Source organism: Erigeron canadensis, chromosome 6 (assembly GCF_010389155.1).
Source record: "Erigeron canadensis isolate Cc75 chromosome 6, C_canadensis_v1, whole genome shotgun sequence".
NCBI classification, from domain to species: Eukaryota; Viridiplantae; Streptophyta; class Magnoliopsida; order Asterales; family Asteraceae; genus Erigeron; species Erigeron canadensis.
The window spans coordinates 15,092,453-15,111,667 of record NC_057766.1 but is presented as its reverse complement, the minus strand read 5'-3'; positions in this window follow the sequence as shown (position 1 = coordinate 15,111,667).

Below are 19,215 nucleotides of genomic sequence, written 5' to 3'. Positions count from 1 at the left end.
GCTGTGGATTGCAAGCTGCCTCGCAAAAAGAATTATGAATACTACAAGTAGAAGATGCTCTTGGCAAAGCAAGTTGAAGCCGGTCAAGCCTTGATTGCTGAAGATGACAAGTGGCTTTTGCTGTCTGATGATAAAGATGAAGATCTGTCTGCAAATGTATGTTTCATGGCAAAGTTGAGCAAAGACAAAGTGGTGGAGGCTGACAGCATTAACGAGGAATATCAAGATGATGAGGTAAATCTCGACTCTACTTTTTCATCTATTAAGGATAAAGAGTCTTGTAGAATTGCCTTATCAAACTTGACGAATCATTACACTTCTTTAGCCAACAAAAACAAGAAATTGAAAAATAGCATTTTATTTTCAAAAAGGGAGTACACCAAACTTCTTGAAGAAAATTCTAAACTACTTTTTGAGTATGATGCTATGAAACAAGAATTTCAAAACTATAAAGAACAAATGTTGGTTAAAGAATGTGAGATGAATGCGTCTCCTGATTTTAAGTTATTGGAAAAGTGCCAAAATTTAGAAAAGACCATTCTTGATCTTGAAAAAGCCAATCAAGATCTTGAAGTTCAAAAGACCAATGAATGGCTTTGGGCAAATGCAAGACAAATGGATGTTGATATTCTAAATAAGAAGCTTCAAGAAGCTACACCAAAAACAATTGAACTCGAAAGAAAAGTTTCTGATTTAAATCATAATTGTTTTTTAAAAGGCATTGAGATTGAAAACCTTGAAAGACAAATTGAGGAACATAAAAAGAATATACTTTTCTATCAAGAAAAGTTGTACAAAGTTGAACAAAATCCTCTTTTGGATTTCACTGCCTATTTCAATAAATCAAAGATTGATAGATCGGAACTTCTTCTTGGGTTGGGTTTTGAGAATATCACTCCATTGCAAAAAGCAAAAGAAGAAATTATACCTTTGTATGATGAGAAATTTTTGAGACTTGGTATGGTACAACAATTCATTCGTCCTTTGGATGAAGAATTTGAGACTGATGAAGTTGAGAAGATTCAAAAGAATAAATTTTTGGTTAATTATGATGCTATCAATACTTCCTATGAAACGAAAAATTCAACAATTTTTGAATTAGAAGAGATTGCGTCGAATTTTCAAAACCAAGAATTTGTCATTTCTCCACCAAAACCAACTAAATTGTATATTCCATCCACATTTTTGGAAAAACAAATAGAAGGTTTACAACAAACAGTGGAATCTCAACAAAAACTCATTCATAATCTACAATCTCAAAGTCCAAATTCGAAGAATGAATCAGTTGTTGTTGATATCAAGAAAGTTTGTGTGAATGTTTCTACCCAAACTGATTTCAGTCTCTTAGTAGACCATTTCACTCAGACTACTTGTGATTCATCTACAAATTCATCCACCCAGACCGTGACTGATCGTTTTACATGTACTTGTCAAACTACTGCTAATTCTTTAGCTGCAAATTATGTGCAATCTGATTTATCTGATGAAGATCTTGCGCATAACTTAGTTTTGATATAGTACTTTTATAGATTTTTCACATGCGAAAATCTTGATGAGCTAGTTGTTCACCCTAAGCTTTGTGCTAGTATAGGTGTTGATACTTCTACTCAATTTTCTTGTGAAACCAAGGATGTTTCAGTCCAAGTCGACCTTATTCCTGAGACTACCCGTGGTATGATGTTGGATAACAAGATTCCTGATATTTCAACATTTTCGAATGAATTCACCAAAGATGATTTTGATAAATTCATGGAGGGAGAATATGTTTTTGACTCAGAAACTGAGAAAAAGATTGAATCTATCAAAATCATAAATTTTCAAAAAGAAATAAAAGGAGAATCTCAAAAACTTAAATCAGTGTCCAAAGCTCCAACATCATATTACTTTCAAGAACGAGTTAAACCCAAACTCGTCAAGACTGAACAAAAGAGTCCTAACCCTCCAAAACCTGACAAACATGTTAAAAAGAAACAAGCTGAGACCTCACCAAAACCAAGGTATCACAAAGTGAAACTTCCAAATGACAATCCAAATGCTTCCTTGTCTAACTCTCAATCTAGTTCAATTTCTAAAGTACCTAAGTCTAGCTCCGTTTTGCTAACTAGGGATACTTCAAATGGTGTAACTAGATATAGGGATAGATATGGATGGTTTTCAATTGCAAAACCTAAGAAGCAAGAAGTTTCCTCAACCCCAAAAGAGACAAAAAAGATGAATAAGTTTAAAACCCCTCTTTCTAATCTTCTTAGTGTCAATTCAACAGGTGAAAAGACCAAATGGGTTCCTAAGTCATTAGAACCTAAGATCAATTTTAAGCAATTGTCTGTTGAGGAAAAGAAGAAGAGGAGGAGGAGAAAGAGTGTTGGTAACAGAAAGAATAGAGTTTCTGTTGATTTAAACAATTCATCTTTAGTGAATAATATTAATAAATCCAAGGCTATGCCTTGTGGGGCTGTAAACAATGATAATGGTTGTGCTTGTTTGAATGCTGTTAAACATGTTACTTTTAATTCAAATGTGAATGTGCGTACTTTTTATACGAATGTGCTTATTGATGGTGTGCTTGTTAATGCTCATATTGATTCTAAAGCATGTTTGTATGCATATCCTAAGTTATACTCCCTGCATGTATTAACTAACCACAAAGGACCCGTCTTTAAGTGGGTACCTAAAGTCGGTTAAAATTTTTGATTGCAGGAAATAACCATCTGTGTATGGATACTCAATTCCGGGTGTTCAAAACACATGACTGGCAATAAATCATTGCTCAAGAACTTTGTTGAAAGGTTCATGGGAACTGTTCGTTTCGGAAACAACAATTTCGCTCCAATTCTAGGTTATGGAGATATTGAAAGAAACGGAATTGTCATTAAGAAAGTCCATTATGTTGAAGGTCTGAGTCATAACTTGTTCAGTGTTGGACAGTTCTGTGACAACAACCTTCAAGTTCTTTTTCGACAATCTCTGTGCAAAGTCCAAACTCTAGATGGAATTGATATCCTATGCGGAGATCGTGAAGATAATCTTTTCACAATTAATCTTGATGATAACCAACCAACTGATAATATCTGTCTTGTTTCAAAAGCTACTTCGAAAAATTCTTGGTTGTGGCATAGAAGGCTTTCTCACTTGAGTTATCAAACCATCAATGCTTTAGTCAACAAGCAACTTGTTGAAGGCTTGCCTGACTACAAGTATGAGAGTGAGCATGTCTGTCCTTCTTGTGCAGTTGGGAAGATCAAAAGAACTTCTCATAAACCAAAGAAAATTCCACACACTTTGGCACCTCTTCATTTGCTTCACATGGATCTTTGTGGGCCTATGAAAGTACAAAGCTGAAACGGGAAGAGATATATTCTGGTTATCGTTGATGATTATTCAAGATAAACTTGGGTCAAGTTTCTTGCTTCAAAAGATGAAACAACTGAACTTTTGATCGATTTCATCACTTCCACTCAAGTGAATCTTCAACTTCCAGTCCGTTATATCCGTTCGGATAATGATACTGAGTTCAAAAATGCCATCTTCGATGAATTTTGCAAATCAAAAGGCATTACTCACCAATTCTCTGCTGCTCGTACCCCGCAACAAAATGGTGTCGTTGAAAGGAGAAACCGTACGCTGGTGGAAGCAGCAAAGACAATGCTTGCTTATTCCAAGTTACCATCAAATATGTGGGCTGAAGCTGTTGACACTGCCTGTCACACTCAAAATCGGTCCATCATCAATTAGCGTCATGAGAAGACTCCTTATGAGGTTATTAACAAACGCAAACCCAACATCAATTACTTCCATATTTTTGGGTGTTTCTGTTATTCCTTGAATGATCGGGAAAATGTTGGAAAGTTTGAAAGGAAAGGTGATGAAGGTTACTTTGTTGGTTACTCAAAGACATCGATTGCATATCGCATCTTTAATTGTCGAACAAACACGATTCAAGAAACCATGAATGTTTGGTTTGACGAGATGTTTGGCATGATATTTGAACAAGAAAGTTTGCTACCAACAATCAGTGATCCAAGTACTTCAAGTGCTTCCTCAAGGACATCTACCTTAGCTTCAAAGTTCAAGAAATATCCAACTCCAACAAGTGAAGAGCTAGATATTCTTTTCGAAGAATTCTACAATTCAAAACCGATTCAAGAAAAGGAACCTCAAGTCATTAATGAACCAATTCCGAACAATGATCCTATTCAAACAAATGAACCAGTTCCTGACAACAATCGTGAATCATCTTCAAATTCTGCAGAGCAAGAAGAATCATCTCCAAGTGATATTTATTCTCAAAAGAATGTTCAAGAACAACCTTCTCAAATCACCCAAACAACAAATCCATCAAATACTCCAAATGTGTATGTACCACATGATTTTGATCATCCAAATTTTGAGAAAAGAGTTCTTCCGAGCTATGATTCCATTTCTCAATAGAACTCTGGATTTAATGATGATAATGTTGACATTCATCAACAAGATCCTCTTCCTCATGACAACAAGTGGTCGTGAATGCGCAAAGATCATCCTACAGAACAGATCATCGGAGATCCACAAGCTGGTGTTTCTACCCGTACTACAGTCAATGAGTGTCTTGTTGCACTTTCACTAAGTAACATCGAACCCAAAATAGTCTCTGAAGCTTTTTGTGATCCAGAGTGGGTTAAAGCAATGCAAGATGAATTACCTCAGTTTGAGAGACTGAAGGTATGGAGATTGGTTCCAAATCCAAGGAAAGAAGAACCAATTCGCACCAAGTGGATTTTCAAGAACAAGAAGGATGAAAATGGAGTTGTAGTAAGGAACAAAGCTAGATTGGTTGCAAAGGGTTACTGCCAACAACCTGGTGTGGATTTCGACGAAACTTTCGCTCCTGTTGCAAGAATGGAGGCCATTCGTATATTCTTAGCTTATGCCGCATTCAGAAACTTCACAGTGTTTCAAATGGATGTGAAGACAGCGTTCTTGAATGGAGAACTCAAAGAAGAAGTTTACTTGGAGCAACCTGAAGGTTTTGTTGATCCTAAGAAGCCAAACCATGTCTACATGTTAGACAAGGCTCTCTATGGTTTGAAGCAGGCACCCCGAGCATGGTATGATTCCTGAACTACTTTCTTACTCAAAGGAGGCTTTACCAAAGGCACTATTGACCCTATCCTGTTTATTCGTAAGCAAGGTAAGCATGTTTTACTTGTCCAAATATATGTTGATGACATTATTTTTGGGTCAACCAGTCAAACTTTTTGCCGAAACTTTTCATCTCTAATGGTCAATCATTTTGAAATGAGCATGATTGGGGAAATGAATTACCTTTTGGGTTTACAAATCAAACAATTACCAACTTGTATTTTTATATCACAAGGTAAGTACATAAAGGATATGTTGAAAAAGTTTGATATGACTACATGTTCTTCAATTTCAACCCCAATGGCTGCTCGTACAAACATTAATGCTGATAAAAATGGGAAACCATTTGACCAAAAGAGGTATAGAAGCATGATTGGTTCGTTGTTGTATCTTACAGCATCTCGCCCAGATATAATGTTTGTAACATGTATGTGTGCTAGGTATCAAGCCGCTCCGACTGATTTACATTACCAAGCTGTGAAACGAATTTTTCGTTATCTGAAGGGTACACCCAATCTTGGTCTCTGGTATCCAAGGGATACTAGATTCAATTTAACTGCCTATTCAGATGCAGATCATGCAGGTTGTAAGCTTGATTGCAAGAGCACATCTGGTACTTTACAATTCTTAGGGGATAAGATTGTAAGTTGGTCATCCAAGAAGCAAAATTGTGTATCACTGTCAACAACAGAGGCTGAATATGTGGTTGCTGCTAGTTGCTGTGCTCAAGTGTTATGGATGAAGACACAGCTTACTGATTATGGTCTGAAATATGATCGTGTCCCTGTCTATTGTGATTCACAAAGTGCCATTGCAATTGCTGTCAACTCAGTCAACCACTCACGCTCAAAGCATATTGATGTGAGATATCATTTTCTCAAAGATCATGTTGAGAAAGGTGACATCGAACTCTACTTCGTGGGAACTGACTACCAACTCACTGATTTGTTCACAAAACCACTAGACAAAAAGAGGTTTAATTTCTTAATCTCTAAACTTGGTAAATTGTGAAAAATAACAAAAAGATTTTCTTTATTTTTCATAATGGCTTGCGTATATTCTGTATGCAACCCGTTCTTCATTGAACTATTTATTTCAAAATGGCTTATGCACACTCAGTATATAACCCGTGCTTATTTGTGTTATTTATTTAATAGTGGCTTGCATATACTCTGTATGCAACCCGGTTTTAAAAAGAAAAAATTATGTACGTTTCAAAGTTGGAATTAATTCATGTTGTTATACATATAAATTGATATAAGATATCGCGGAATTGAACGCCTGTGTGTACTTTCAAGTGGTCTTATATGAATGTATATGTGTAATATATTGGATTTTCATCATGATAATCTGAGTATCACAAGATGTTGATTGCAATTTTGTTGCACCTGTTTCAAAAACTCTCAATTGTTAATATGAGAAGCAAAGGATTGAACGCCTTTGTGTACTCCTGAGTTGTCTCATCTTCAACAATTGATTGAGTTCACTTTTCATAAAACCTGTTTTGATTTCACACAAATCATTTTTGCTCCACCTTTTCTATGAAAATCTTTTTGATCTATCTTTGCATAGATTAAGGGGGAGTTTGTGATTTCAAATCTCTTTCAAACTTCAAATTTTTTTAAAATTTTTTTTTCTTTTCACATTTGATGATTTTTTTCAAAATATTTTCTTCAAAGGAAGTTCGGTGTTTAGTTTGCGCATGAGCGACTAGGTTTTTCTCAAACTTCTACTCCATGAATTTCATCATCACCGATGAGTTCTAACCCCGGAGTTTTCACTTCTTTCAGTAGATAGTGAGGGTATTTTTGAGTGATGATGAATTCGTGCAGCTAAGTTGGAGGAAGTACAGTCGAAAAGTGAGAGGTTATGGTGATAATGTTCTGAGAAAAGGGTTAAAAGAATTGATACCCTTCTCTAAAATTCTCAAATCGCCGGGTAAAACAAATTTCTATAATCCAAAGGAATAGAACTGGATGGCGAACTTCCCATCTGTTCCCGTCTCAATGTGACCATTGATAGCTTTCTCTATTGAAATGTAATCCAGTTCGGGTAAAAGGACCGAGAAAAAGGAATAGGTTAGAGACAGAGGTTAGGGACGAGAGTGCCTGTTCTGGTTCTTATGAGTAGGAGAAGAGGATATTAGTAGCCCGAGTGAGAACTCCCAAGCCGAATATGTGCTCTTTAAGTAGTCTTGGTAAATATTCTTTCTCCCTTCCTATCGGATGTCATTTGTTGATATCTCGGTATTGAAGAAGCCTTCATGGACCCAATGAAGCGATGCACATCTTTACCTAACCACTCAAGTGTTTCTTAACAAATGCTTGTTTTATTTCTCACGGAGATTTTCTCATTTCTATTGACTCTTCATTTGGAAGACGTTGATATTGAAAAAGGGTGACACTCTGCTCCAGTCCCCGACTTCATTTGATCACTTTGTGTCTAGAGCTCTTGTAATTGATCATTAATTTGATCGTTATTCATTCTTTAGGACACATTTGCGTCATATCTTTGTGATACACATGCTTATCTTTGTGATATAGCCGGAACATTTGTAGTGATATCTTAATTGATATTTTACGATGATCAAATGGAAATCCTACCATTGCTAACATCATTTCCCGCTTTGAACGTAGGTCTCATAATTGCATTTGTGTAACTATTGAGTTAACAAGAAGTCTATTGTGACCTTGGATTTTTTTTTCCTAAAAGTCTTTAAGGATAGTAGAACATGGTTATCGAACGCTTTGGTGACACTGACCATGGTTTACATTCTTTGAAGCAATCTTGAGGTTGGAAAGCCAAAAGACCAAACTATGTTAGAGGTTTGCTTTGTGCATTTCTCTATGATACATAGGAAATCCGATAAATGGTATACATTTCTTTCAGTCATTTCATTAATCCTTTCGATTTTTGAATGCAAACGGATCATTCTTATCCGGTTTCTTTTCTCATCACCCCAATACAGAAAACACCAACACCATAATAAAATGCTTATACCAACAACTTCAACCTTACATTTTAGTCACCCATAGGGTTATTTGGGTTGGATTAATGGTTTGGGTTAATGAGTTGTTAGTTCATATATCTTTGTGTAAACACCATTGAGCTATGGTTCTTTTGATTTCTTTTGACATTCTATTCAATCAATGTTTGCATAATGACATTGGTTCCCAACATTGTCATTATGAGGGGGAGAAAATAGTATGATTGATTTTTGATTGGGAAGAAATTAGAATGATTTTAAGGATAAGAAGATCAAGATCAATAATGAAAGGATGCTCACTCAAGATGTTACAAAAAGTTCAAAAATGCTCCAATCAAAGACTGTGATTACTCATGAATTGAGGAGGAGCATGATTACTTTCATAAAAGAATTTCCAAAACCTTATTGAAATGTTTAATCTCAAAAGTGTTCAAGACGATGTGACAAAGATCAAAGCTTCAAAGGACAAAAGGCTGAAGATTCAAGACAAAAGAAGAAAAGCTTCAAAAAGAGTCTTCATCAAATTAAAGATCTTCAAGTCATACAACTACACTTTACCAAAAGCTACATTGCACACATCAAGGGGGAGAGTACATATTTCTGAAAATTCATTTCAAGACTTCAAAGAAAAGACTTCAAGATTTGAAGATTGATGAATTCAAGACAAGTTCATACCTTCCGCATTTCAAAAGACAACTCTGATTTTTGATTCAACAATCCTCGAAGATTTAATACACACACACTCATCATTCTCTGTTCAATAAGAACATTGAGAATCAACAAATGATTTAACTTCAAGAAGTCCAAGATCATGACTGAATCAAGTTCTCCAAAGACAATGTGAAAGCTTTGAAAACTTGTTTCAACACACCAATTGTCTTCACCACCGGGCTCATCAAATTCATTCCTACAAGACAAAACAACACGTACTTCAGACCTTACAATATATCACTAAGGGGGAGAATGTTAGAAATCCAAAAATAGTGATACATTGTAATTTAAGTTATGGACTTACTTGTTGTTAAGTCATGAGTTGATGATTTCTAAGGTTGAGGGGCTAATTGTGATAATTAGCATAGTTGGTTAGTTTAGACTATAAATAGCCCTCAATTCCTTAGAAATCATAAACTTTGGCATAACCTTGACATAACTTTGACACACAATTTTCATACCATTACACCTGAATAACACACACTTGATCCCAATTCTCTCTCAACACACACACAAACACCAAGAACACACACTCACACTAAACCGCTATTGTTGATGTGAATTCGAGTGATAAAATCGTGTTGTTACAAGCAGCTTGATACCTAGCACACATACATGTTGCAAACATTATATTTGGGCGAGATGCTGTAAGATACAACAATGAACCAATCATAATTCTATATCTCTTTTGGTCAAATGGTTTCCCATTTTTATCCGCATTTATGTTTGTTCGAGCAGCCATTGGGGTAGAAATTGAAGAACATGAAGTCATATCAAACTTTTTCAACATGTCATTTATGTATTTACCTTGTGATATAAAAATACCATTTAGTAATTGTTTGATTTGAAGTCCTAAAAAGTAGTTCATTTCCCCAATCATACTCATTTCAAAATGATTTACCATAAGAGATGAAAAGTTTCGACAAAATGTTTGACTGGTTGACCCAAAGATAATGTCATCAATATATATTTGGACAAGAAGAACATGCTTACCTTGTTTGCGAATGAACAGGGTAGGGTCAATTGTGCCTTTGGTAAAGCCACCTCTTAGCAAGAAAATAGTTAAGGAATCATACCATGCGCGGGGTGCTTGCTTAAGACCATAGAGAGCCTTATCTAACCTGTAGACATGGTTTGGCCTTTTAGAATCAACAAAACCTTCCGGTTGTTTAATGTAAACTTCTTCTTTGAGGTCACCATTCAAGAAAGCAGTCTTCACATCCATTTGAAACACAGTGAAGTTTCGGAATGCGGCATAAGCTAAGAAAATTCGAATGGCCTCCATTCTTGCAACTGGAGCAAAAGTTTCGTCTAAGTCAACACCAGGTTGTTGGCAATAACCCTTTGCTACAAGTCGAGCTTTATTCCTTACTACCACTCCATTTTCATCCTTTTTGTTTTTGAAAATCCACTTTGTTCCAATTGGTTCATCTTTTCTCGTATTTGGTACTAATCTCCATACTTTTAGTCTTTCAAACTGAGCGAGTTCTTCTTGCATTGCCTTAACCCACTCTGTATCACGAAGAGCTTCAGAGACAGTTTTGGGTTCGATGTTGCTGAGAGAAAGTGCAACAAGACACTCGTTTACTGAAGTACGAGTAGTTACTCCGGCTATTGGATCTCCAATAATTTGATCAGTAGGATGATCTTTCAGCATACGTGACCATTTGCGATCATGAAGAAAAGGATCTTGTTGTTGAATATTAACATCATCATTATTAAAACCTGAGTTTTGTTGAGAGATGGAATCATAGCTTGGTAGAACTGCTTCCTCATCGGATGGATGATCAAAATCAAGTGGCACATACACATTTGGAGTGTTCAATGGATTTGTTGTCTGAGTAAAGCGGGTAGGTTGTTCTTGAACATTCACTTGAGAAGAATTATCAGGAGAGGATGGTGAAGAAGAATCATTAGAAGAGGATGAAGAACTACTACTAGAAGATGTAGCACCTTGCTCAGAAGAACTTGATGATTCATGATTGTTGTCAGGAAATGGATCATTGTTTGGAATTGGTTCAACAATGACTTGAGGTTCTTCATCATGAATCGGTTTGGAATTATAGAATTCTTCAAAAAGAATATCTAATTCATCACTTGTTGGAGTTAGAAACTTCTTGAATTTAGATGCTAAAGTAGAAGTCCTTGTTGAAGTACTTGAAGCACTTGGATCAATACTTGTTGGTAGCAAACTTTCTTGCTCAAAAATCATGTCCGACATCTCATCAAACCAAACATTCATTGTTTCTTGAATTGTGTTTGTTCGGCGATTGTAGATTCGATAGGCAATCGATGTCTTGGAATAATCAACAAAGTAACCTTCATCACCTTTCTTCTCGAATTTTCCAAGATTCTCCCGATCATTCAAAGTATAACAAACACACCAAAATACATGAAAATAGTTGATGTTGGGTTTTCGTTTGTTAACAACCTCATAAGGAGTATTTTCGAAACGCTGATTAACGATGGATCGATTCTGAGTGTGACAAGCAGTGTCAACAACTTCAGCCAACATATTGGATGGCAACTTGGAATAAGCTAGCATTGTTCTTGCAGCTTCCACAAGTGTTCGATTTCTCCTTTCAACGACACCATTTTGTTGTGGGGTACGAGCCGCAGAGAATTGGTGAGTAATGCCTTTGGATTTACAAAATTCGTCAAACACGGCATTTTTGAACTCAGTTCCGTTATCTGAACGGATGTAACAAACTGGAAGTTGAAGATTTACTTGAGTAGAAGTGATGAAATCAATCAAAATCTGAGTTGTTTCATCTTTGGATGCAAGAAACTTGACCCAGGTATATCTTGAATAATCATCAACAATAACCAAAATGTATCTTTTCCCATTTCGGCTTTGTACTTTCATCGGCCCACAAAGATCCATGTGAAGCAAATGAAGAGGTGCTAAAGAATTTGGAGATTTCTTCACATGCTCACTTTCATACTTATAGTCCGGCAAGCCTTCAACAAGATGTTTGTTGACCAAAGTATTGATTATTTGGAAATTCAGATGAGAAAGCCTTCTATGCCATAACCAAGAATTCTTTGATGTAGCCTTAGAAATGAGACAAATATTATCGGTTGGTTGGTTATCATCAAGATTGACGGTAAAAAGATTATCATCGCGGTCACCACAAAGAATGTCAACTCCATCTAGAGTTTGAACTTTGCAAAGAGATTGTCGAAAAATAACTTGAAGATTGTTGTCACAGAATTGTCCAACACTGAACAAGTTACGACTTAACCCTTCAACATAGTGAACTTTCTTGATGACAATTCCATTGCGTTCAATGTCTCCATAACCTAAGATAGGAGCAAAATTGTTGTTTCCAAATCGAACCGTTCCCATGAATCGTTCGATAAAGTTCTTGAGCAATGCTTTATTTCCAGTCATGTGTTTTGAACACCCAGAATCGAGTATCCAAACACAGATGGTTATTTCCTCATCATCCGGGTACTCATCATCAGTGCTTTCTGCTTCAAAAACCTTGTCCTTGGCCAACCTCGCCATAAAGCAAACATTTGCAGAGAGATCTTCATCTTCATCATCGGAGAGCAATAGCCATTTGTCATCTTCAGCAAGCAATGCATGACCGGCTTCCACTTTTTTGGCTAACAACATCTTCTGCTTGTAGTACTCATAGTTCCGCTTTCGAGGTTGCTTGCAATCAATAGCGAAATGACTAGGAATTCCACAATTGTAGCACTTTTTGTCAGATGCTTTACCCTTCTCAACAACTTGTTTCTCATAGCCTTCTTTCTTTTCACCATGCTTTGTTCCACTTGATTCACCTTGTTCATAACTCTTGGAATGATAGTGTTCCTTTTTGGGAAATGCACTTGTGGAAGAAGTGCGGAGATTATTGTTTGTTGGCCTCGCTTTGTAAAACTTTTTCTTGAAATGCTTTGTTACCGCGGCAAGAGCTTGATATAGTTCATCGAAAACACCATCTCTTGGAGCCATCATTTCATCTCCTTCCTCATCAGATGAAGAAACAACTACCATTTGCTTCTTAAGAGCTTCAGAAACCTTCTTTTCAACAATCAATGCCAAAGGATCAGTAGGTACAACTTTTGGCATTTTGCTTGATGAAGCCTTGCTTAAAACTTGGTTTTCATTGAGTTTGAAGGATTCATAAAGAGTATGAATGGTAAACTTGGTCAGATTTTGGTGTTGCTTGATTTGAGTTCCAAAATCATCCCATTCTGGACCAAGAGCTTTGATGAATTTGATGTTCAGCTCAATCTCTGTTTTCTTGACATTGTTCTTCTTCAGTTCATTTATGACATTGCAAAACCTATAGTAGACACCCTCAAGATATTCATTTGGTAACTTGTTGAAATTGTCAAACTCAGTCAAAACATTGGTCAATCTGATTATCGAAGTCATGTCAGCTCCTTCCATCTGTCTAGCCACTTCATCCCATATCTCCTTAGCAGTTTCATAAGAATCAACTGAGCCATAGATTTCATCTGGTAGTGCTTGATACAAGCATGATCTAGCTCTGTTATCTGCAGCTGTTCGATCTTTTTGCCCAGCATTCAAAAGATCAAGAGTGAGAATTTCCTTAGTAGTGGGATGGCGATGAACTGCAAGTCCATTAAGGATGGAATCTTTAAGCATGTGACCATTTGTTTGACATTCCACATAGTCCATAAATCTTTTCTTCCATAGTCCATAAGAACCACGGTAGAGAATTGGAGGTCTTGTATCTGAACCCAATGCCAATGCTTCACGAGAAGCCATTTGAAAGAGATTTGATTTGAAACTTGAATTGAATTAGGAGTTGAATAAAACAGGAAATGAAACGATCTTGATGAAGATCGTCTTGGGCAAGATCGTTCTAGAATGTAAGAACAATTAAGACGATTTTGAAGATGATCGTCTTGGAAGATTTAGTGAAATTTGGCTAAGTATGAAATGAAATTGAAATTGAGGTATGATATTGGAATTTTCAGAAATGGAAATTGAAATGAATTAATGAAAATTGTTTTGGAATTCTGAGAAATGAGAACGATCTTGTAGAGGATCGTTTTTAACTTTGGAAATGAGACGGTCTTGGAGGAAGATCGTCCTAGGTTCTTGAGATTTTGAAGAAAAATTCTAAGTATTTTGAAGAAAAATGGACAGAGTGTTAGTATGTATTGGAAGGAATGAATTTGAGCAAAACCAATCTAGAAGATCAGTTACCCAAGAAGTGTGTGATTCCCAATCACAATAACTTCGAATGATCAACCAAAACACACCAACTTTCAAAGAGACACTGACACGATCTTGTTCAAGATCGTCCTAGGGTCAGTGAGCTGAGACGATCTTGTCAAGATCGTCCTAGCTTTCTGTCTTAATATTTTCAAAGTTAAAACACTTTGAATTGACCAAACCAGTCCGTAGGGATTAGTTAGCCACAACAAACACTTCTCAACACACAACACTTGTCAGAACGATCTTGTGAGGATCGTCCAACAAGCCACAAAACACAAGAATGAAAATATGAAGTCTCAGACACTAAGATGATCTTGGGAAGATCGTCCTAGTGAAGATCGTTTTAGCATCATCTTCTTCATCTCAACAGCAGTTAATATCGAAAACTCCATTAATGACTCAGAAAAACTTCAATAACTTTCGAATTACTTGGAGTTAGGACTTGAAATCACTTGCAAACTGTTTGTTTTCACCTCAGCTACAAATCTACGAACAAAATTCAACACAAAACACAACAGATTCAAAACCCAAAAAAATGCCAAAATTCAAACTCGAGATTTAGATCGAATTGGAACTTGAAACTTGACAGGATTATGTTTTAAACTATCACGAATCTATTGGTGAACAAAAAACTATGATTTTATGACATTTAATAGGCGAAAAATGAAGAAAAAATGACGTGAAGAAAAATGGTTTTGATTTTGAAATTTTGATGAATCTATAATCGAATTCAGTAATGGATCGATATCAGAATGATGTTTTGCTCTGATACCACATGTAAGTAACACGATTTCAGCACCGAATTCACAGATTCAATGGTGGATTGGATGTGTGTGTGTTCTTGGTGTTTTAGTGTGTGTTTTAGAGAGAGAGAGAGAGAGGAATGATTGGAATTAAGTGTGTGTGAAAAGTGGTTACATCAATGAATGAAATGTTGTTCAAGGCTTAATAATCTCTAAGGTATGAGGGTATTTATAGTCTATCCTTATACATATGCAACTTATCACATCTAGTCTCAACCTTAGTGATTATTAATCTATGACTTAACAACAAGTAAGTCCACTAACTTAAATTACAATTTATCAATATTTTTGGATTTATAACAGGTTGGACTGAATGGAATGATGATAGAATGGAATGGATAATGGAATGGGATGATAATGGTAATTGAATGACTCATTGCATTCCATAATGATGTTTGTTTTAATTTTTTGGCCATGGGAATACAATGGAAAATATATAACAAAAGACATTTTTAACCATCACTTATTTTTTTAAAGAGTTTTATATTTGAGGGTATATCTGAAATTTTCTTTTTACACTGGAGAGAATGGAACTAAAAGATGGGGACCCCCATGGAATGAAAAGGACGGTTACTATGGTAATCACATTACAAACGTAATAAACTTTTCCATTCATTGTTTCAAAACAAACAACAATTTATGATTTGAATGGAATAAGTGTTTCCATTCCATCCATCATTCCATCAAAACAAACATACCCTAACTTGTTCCATATCCTCCTATGAATTAAACCGGAAGAAAAAGAACCCTGACGAGTTCATCATAACTTTTTTATGCCAACTTGTTCCAAGCATTCTTCACATATGATTTAACCACAGGGAAGGCAAGACGTTTTCAAAGAAAATAACCATACAAAGTGTTTGAGAAACAGTGATTTACCTTTTTGATAGAAGTGAGTGGGAGCACAACATCCACACCATCCATCACCTCTTCTCCAACAAGTTGTCAAAATTTTACTTTTTTTTACAACTTTAAGAGTAGCCACGGCTTTAGCATACGACATTGGTTGTTTTTTCTTTGCATTTTCCTCACCTGAGCCAGATGAAGTTCCCACATTCTTGACAGCTGCAGCAACAGACTCAGCAGACTTTGTTGCATCACCATTTCCCTCAGTAGGTTTTGTATCATTTATTACCGAATTAGAAGGTTTACCAGTCACTTTATCATCGTCACTAGGTCTGCCCTCATTCATAGGGTTTGCAACCCCACTACTTCTTTTCAGAATTCTCACCAGAGTATTAGATTAAGATTACATGTTATGCAATACATCAAAATCAAAGGAAGTTTCAACTCTCTTCATGCACCAAGTAACACAACATTTATCCATGTAAACGAACCAGGCGGTAGATACTACGAGAAAAGAAAGAACAAAAAGAAGCCCTAACTCAAAAACCCTAGAAATTGGGTAAAACCTCCCCTTAATCGGTTAAGCAATGGAATAAAGAGTAGTCGACCAAACTACCAACCGATAAATTCCACCGATTAAACAACCAGAGAAAGGAGCAACCAAAAACTAGGGTAAAAACGATTTTAAAGAAAAAAAAAAGACAAAACCCTAATTGAAAAAATCCTGGAGTAACACAAAAATAGATGCAATTATGATGTAATTACACCCATGAATATGCTAAATCATATGCTAAGTAAGAATCAAGATCGAATAGGGATACAGTCATTATCTAGAGTTGAATTCAAACTGCTATGATCCCCATTATTTGTTAAGATGATGCTCGCTATTTAAAATAGTTACCATATGTAATGCATGAGTATTAATTGTCTAAATGTTAGTTGATACGTGAGATTAGTGAAAATTGTTCGACTCGATTAAGAGAAATTAGTCTTGGAATTATGGGCATGTAAACTTTTTAATGATAGTACCACTTCATTGGAGAAGAGAATACATCTTGTCAATGAAGTATATGTGTAGTAAAGATGTAACTGAATGATATAAAAAACGTTGAAATGTAGCGACGAGATAATTACATGTTATGCTTTCTATATGTTAAGTTGTTAATCTAAAGGATATAAAGTGGTAAAGTGTCAATTTATTTGATTAAAAGAGAATATTCAGAATGAAAATATTTTCTTTTTATTTTTAAGTTTAAAAGGGTTTTATTTATTAATCTTAGTTATCTATTAAATGATAAAGTAATTAATTTGTAAAATATAAATAAAAATTAATTTTTTCCTTATTATTATTATTTTTTTAATTCTCTTTCTTTTCATTCTCTATTTATACATTCTTTATCTTCCTATACTACTAAAGAAAGAAACAAGGTGACCTAAGAAAAGCCTTATTGTTGGGTTTTTAGCTATGCCATGTAGGATTTCTGATGTAATAGATGATAAAATTTGTAGATATTTTATGGTGTTTTAAGTGTATGGGGATAGATAAAACTTCTTTGAGAAGCTTTACTATATTAAAAGTTTAAAAGAATAGATCGGGTCTATATTTAAAAAATGAAAAAAGCCAGAGCCTTTTCTCCATCTCTTTCTCAGTGTGTCCAAAATCAAATCTCCAAATCTCTATTTCCATGAGATTAAAATCACGGATTCATCCCCATCTCCAAACTTTAGTCGAATGAAGATACATCATCAGCAGCAACAAAAACAACTTATTCTTCTTTTTTTTGTTGGTGTGAATTCAACATCAGATTCATCATCTCGTCATCATCGATTCGTCAAAAAAGGAATTTATTGGTAGGTTTTTATTTTTATGATTTTTTAAATAAGGGTTTCAAAATAAAGATTTGATTAGGATTTATGCTCATCTTTTATTTATTTATGTATACGTAATTCATTTATTTTTAGATATGAAGCCGTAGATATAAAAAGCAGAGACATGAATCCGAAGATTGGAGGTGTATGCTATCATCTTTCTTTGTAATATAGTAATTTGATTGAGGTAACTGATTTTTTAAATTAAACAAGGAGTTTTGATTTCAATCTTGGTTCTTAAAGGTTTTGAAGATTTTTATATGTTTGACGACTAGATAAGCTTTAGTTAATTCTGAACACGCTTTTTATGTTCAGGCAGGTTAGTTAAAGAGAGATAATTTCATAGGCTTCAAGGAAATAGAGTAGAAGATGATGATCATTTAAATTTGATGGCTTATAAATTTTAGACCAAGTTATGCAACCGTGTTATATAATGAAAGAACCATATCTGATGCATAGTTGTGTATTAATATGCAGGTATAGAGTTGTTGTCATATAAAGGATTAAAAATGATGGTGCTTCTCAACTAATGAAATTTCGAGGTGGGAATTACGACCTATATACTTAGGAGGTGTTTAGTTCATGGATTGTTAAGGAATTCTTTAAAATTGGAACTTAAATTCCAATCATTTTCTTTGTTTGGTTGAGTAACCGATGGAATTGGAATTTAAAAAATTCCATCAAATTCTCTAAAACTTGGAATCTTCAATTCCATCACATATTTGATGGAATGTTCAAACATTCAAAGGAATTCATCTGTACTTACTAAATTACCCTCTCACAACTACATACAAAAAATAAAAAGTCTTCCCTAATTTGATTTCTTGTCTGATATTAACCACCGCCGCCGCTGAATATTTCGGCTGCTCCTGCTACTTACCGAAATTCCGGCGACCGTTGTTGCTCAAAGACATGATGAAATGGAGATCGTTGCATACCTCCCTGCGACCATGGCATCCACCATTGTTGTGTTCTACTTTTCCATTAGTTTTTTCAATAGAAAAAAAAGGAACCGCCAACCATGTAAATGTTGGCCGGAAACAATGGAGGAACATTGACTGTAATTTTGTCTTGTAAGGGCGAAAGAGAGTGGCGATCGTGTTGACGGCGAAAGTGATATCATGAAAAATGACGGCTGAAGTTTAGAGATTAAAGGAGTCTGTTGAGTTATCATCGGAATATTTGAGTTTTGACAATTTTTTTCCGATAAGATTTCTATGTGTGTGTATAGACCATGTGTGAGTGTGACATACTCACATGGTAGCACAGTGATTTTGAGATGAGATATGGACGGATCTAACCAATTCATATTATCATCAATTTATTATTTATATTATGAAAAAAATCATTATATTATATTATAAAAGTATAAACAAGGGTCAATATTGTCATTTACATAATCTATTTTTGAATCATTTAGATTCAATTCCATGAGATTCTGTCAATCAAACACAATACAAATTTTGAAACTTTCAGATTCCAATTCCTCCAAATTCCAATTTCTCTAAATTCTAATTCCTTTGATAAATTCCAATTCCTTCAAAAACATTCTGTGAACCAAACTGCCCCTTAAGAATGCGAAGATCGAGGCTCTATCCCTAATGAGTCAATTCGCTAACCTATCTTGCTTTTCTCCTCTTTAGTTAAATATAATAGACCTAAATAACTTTGACATAACA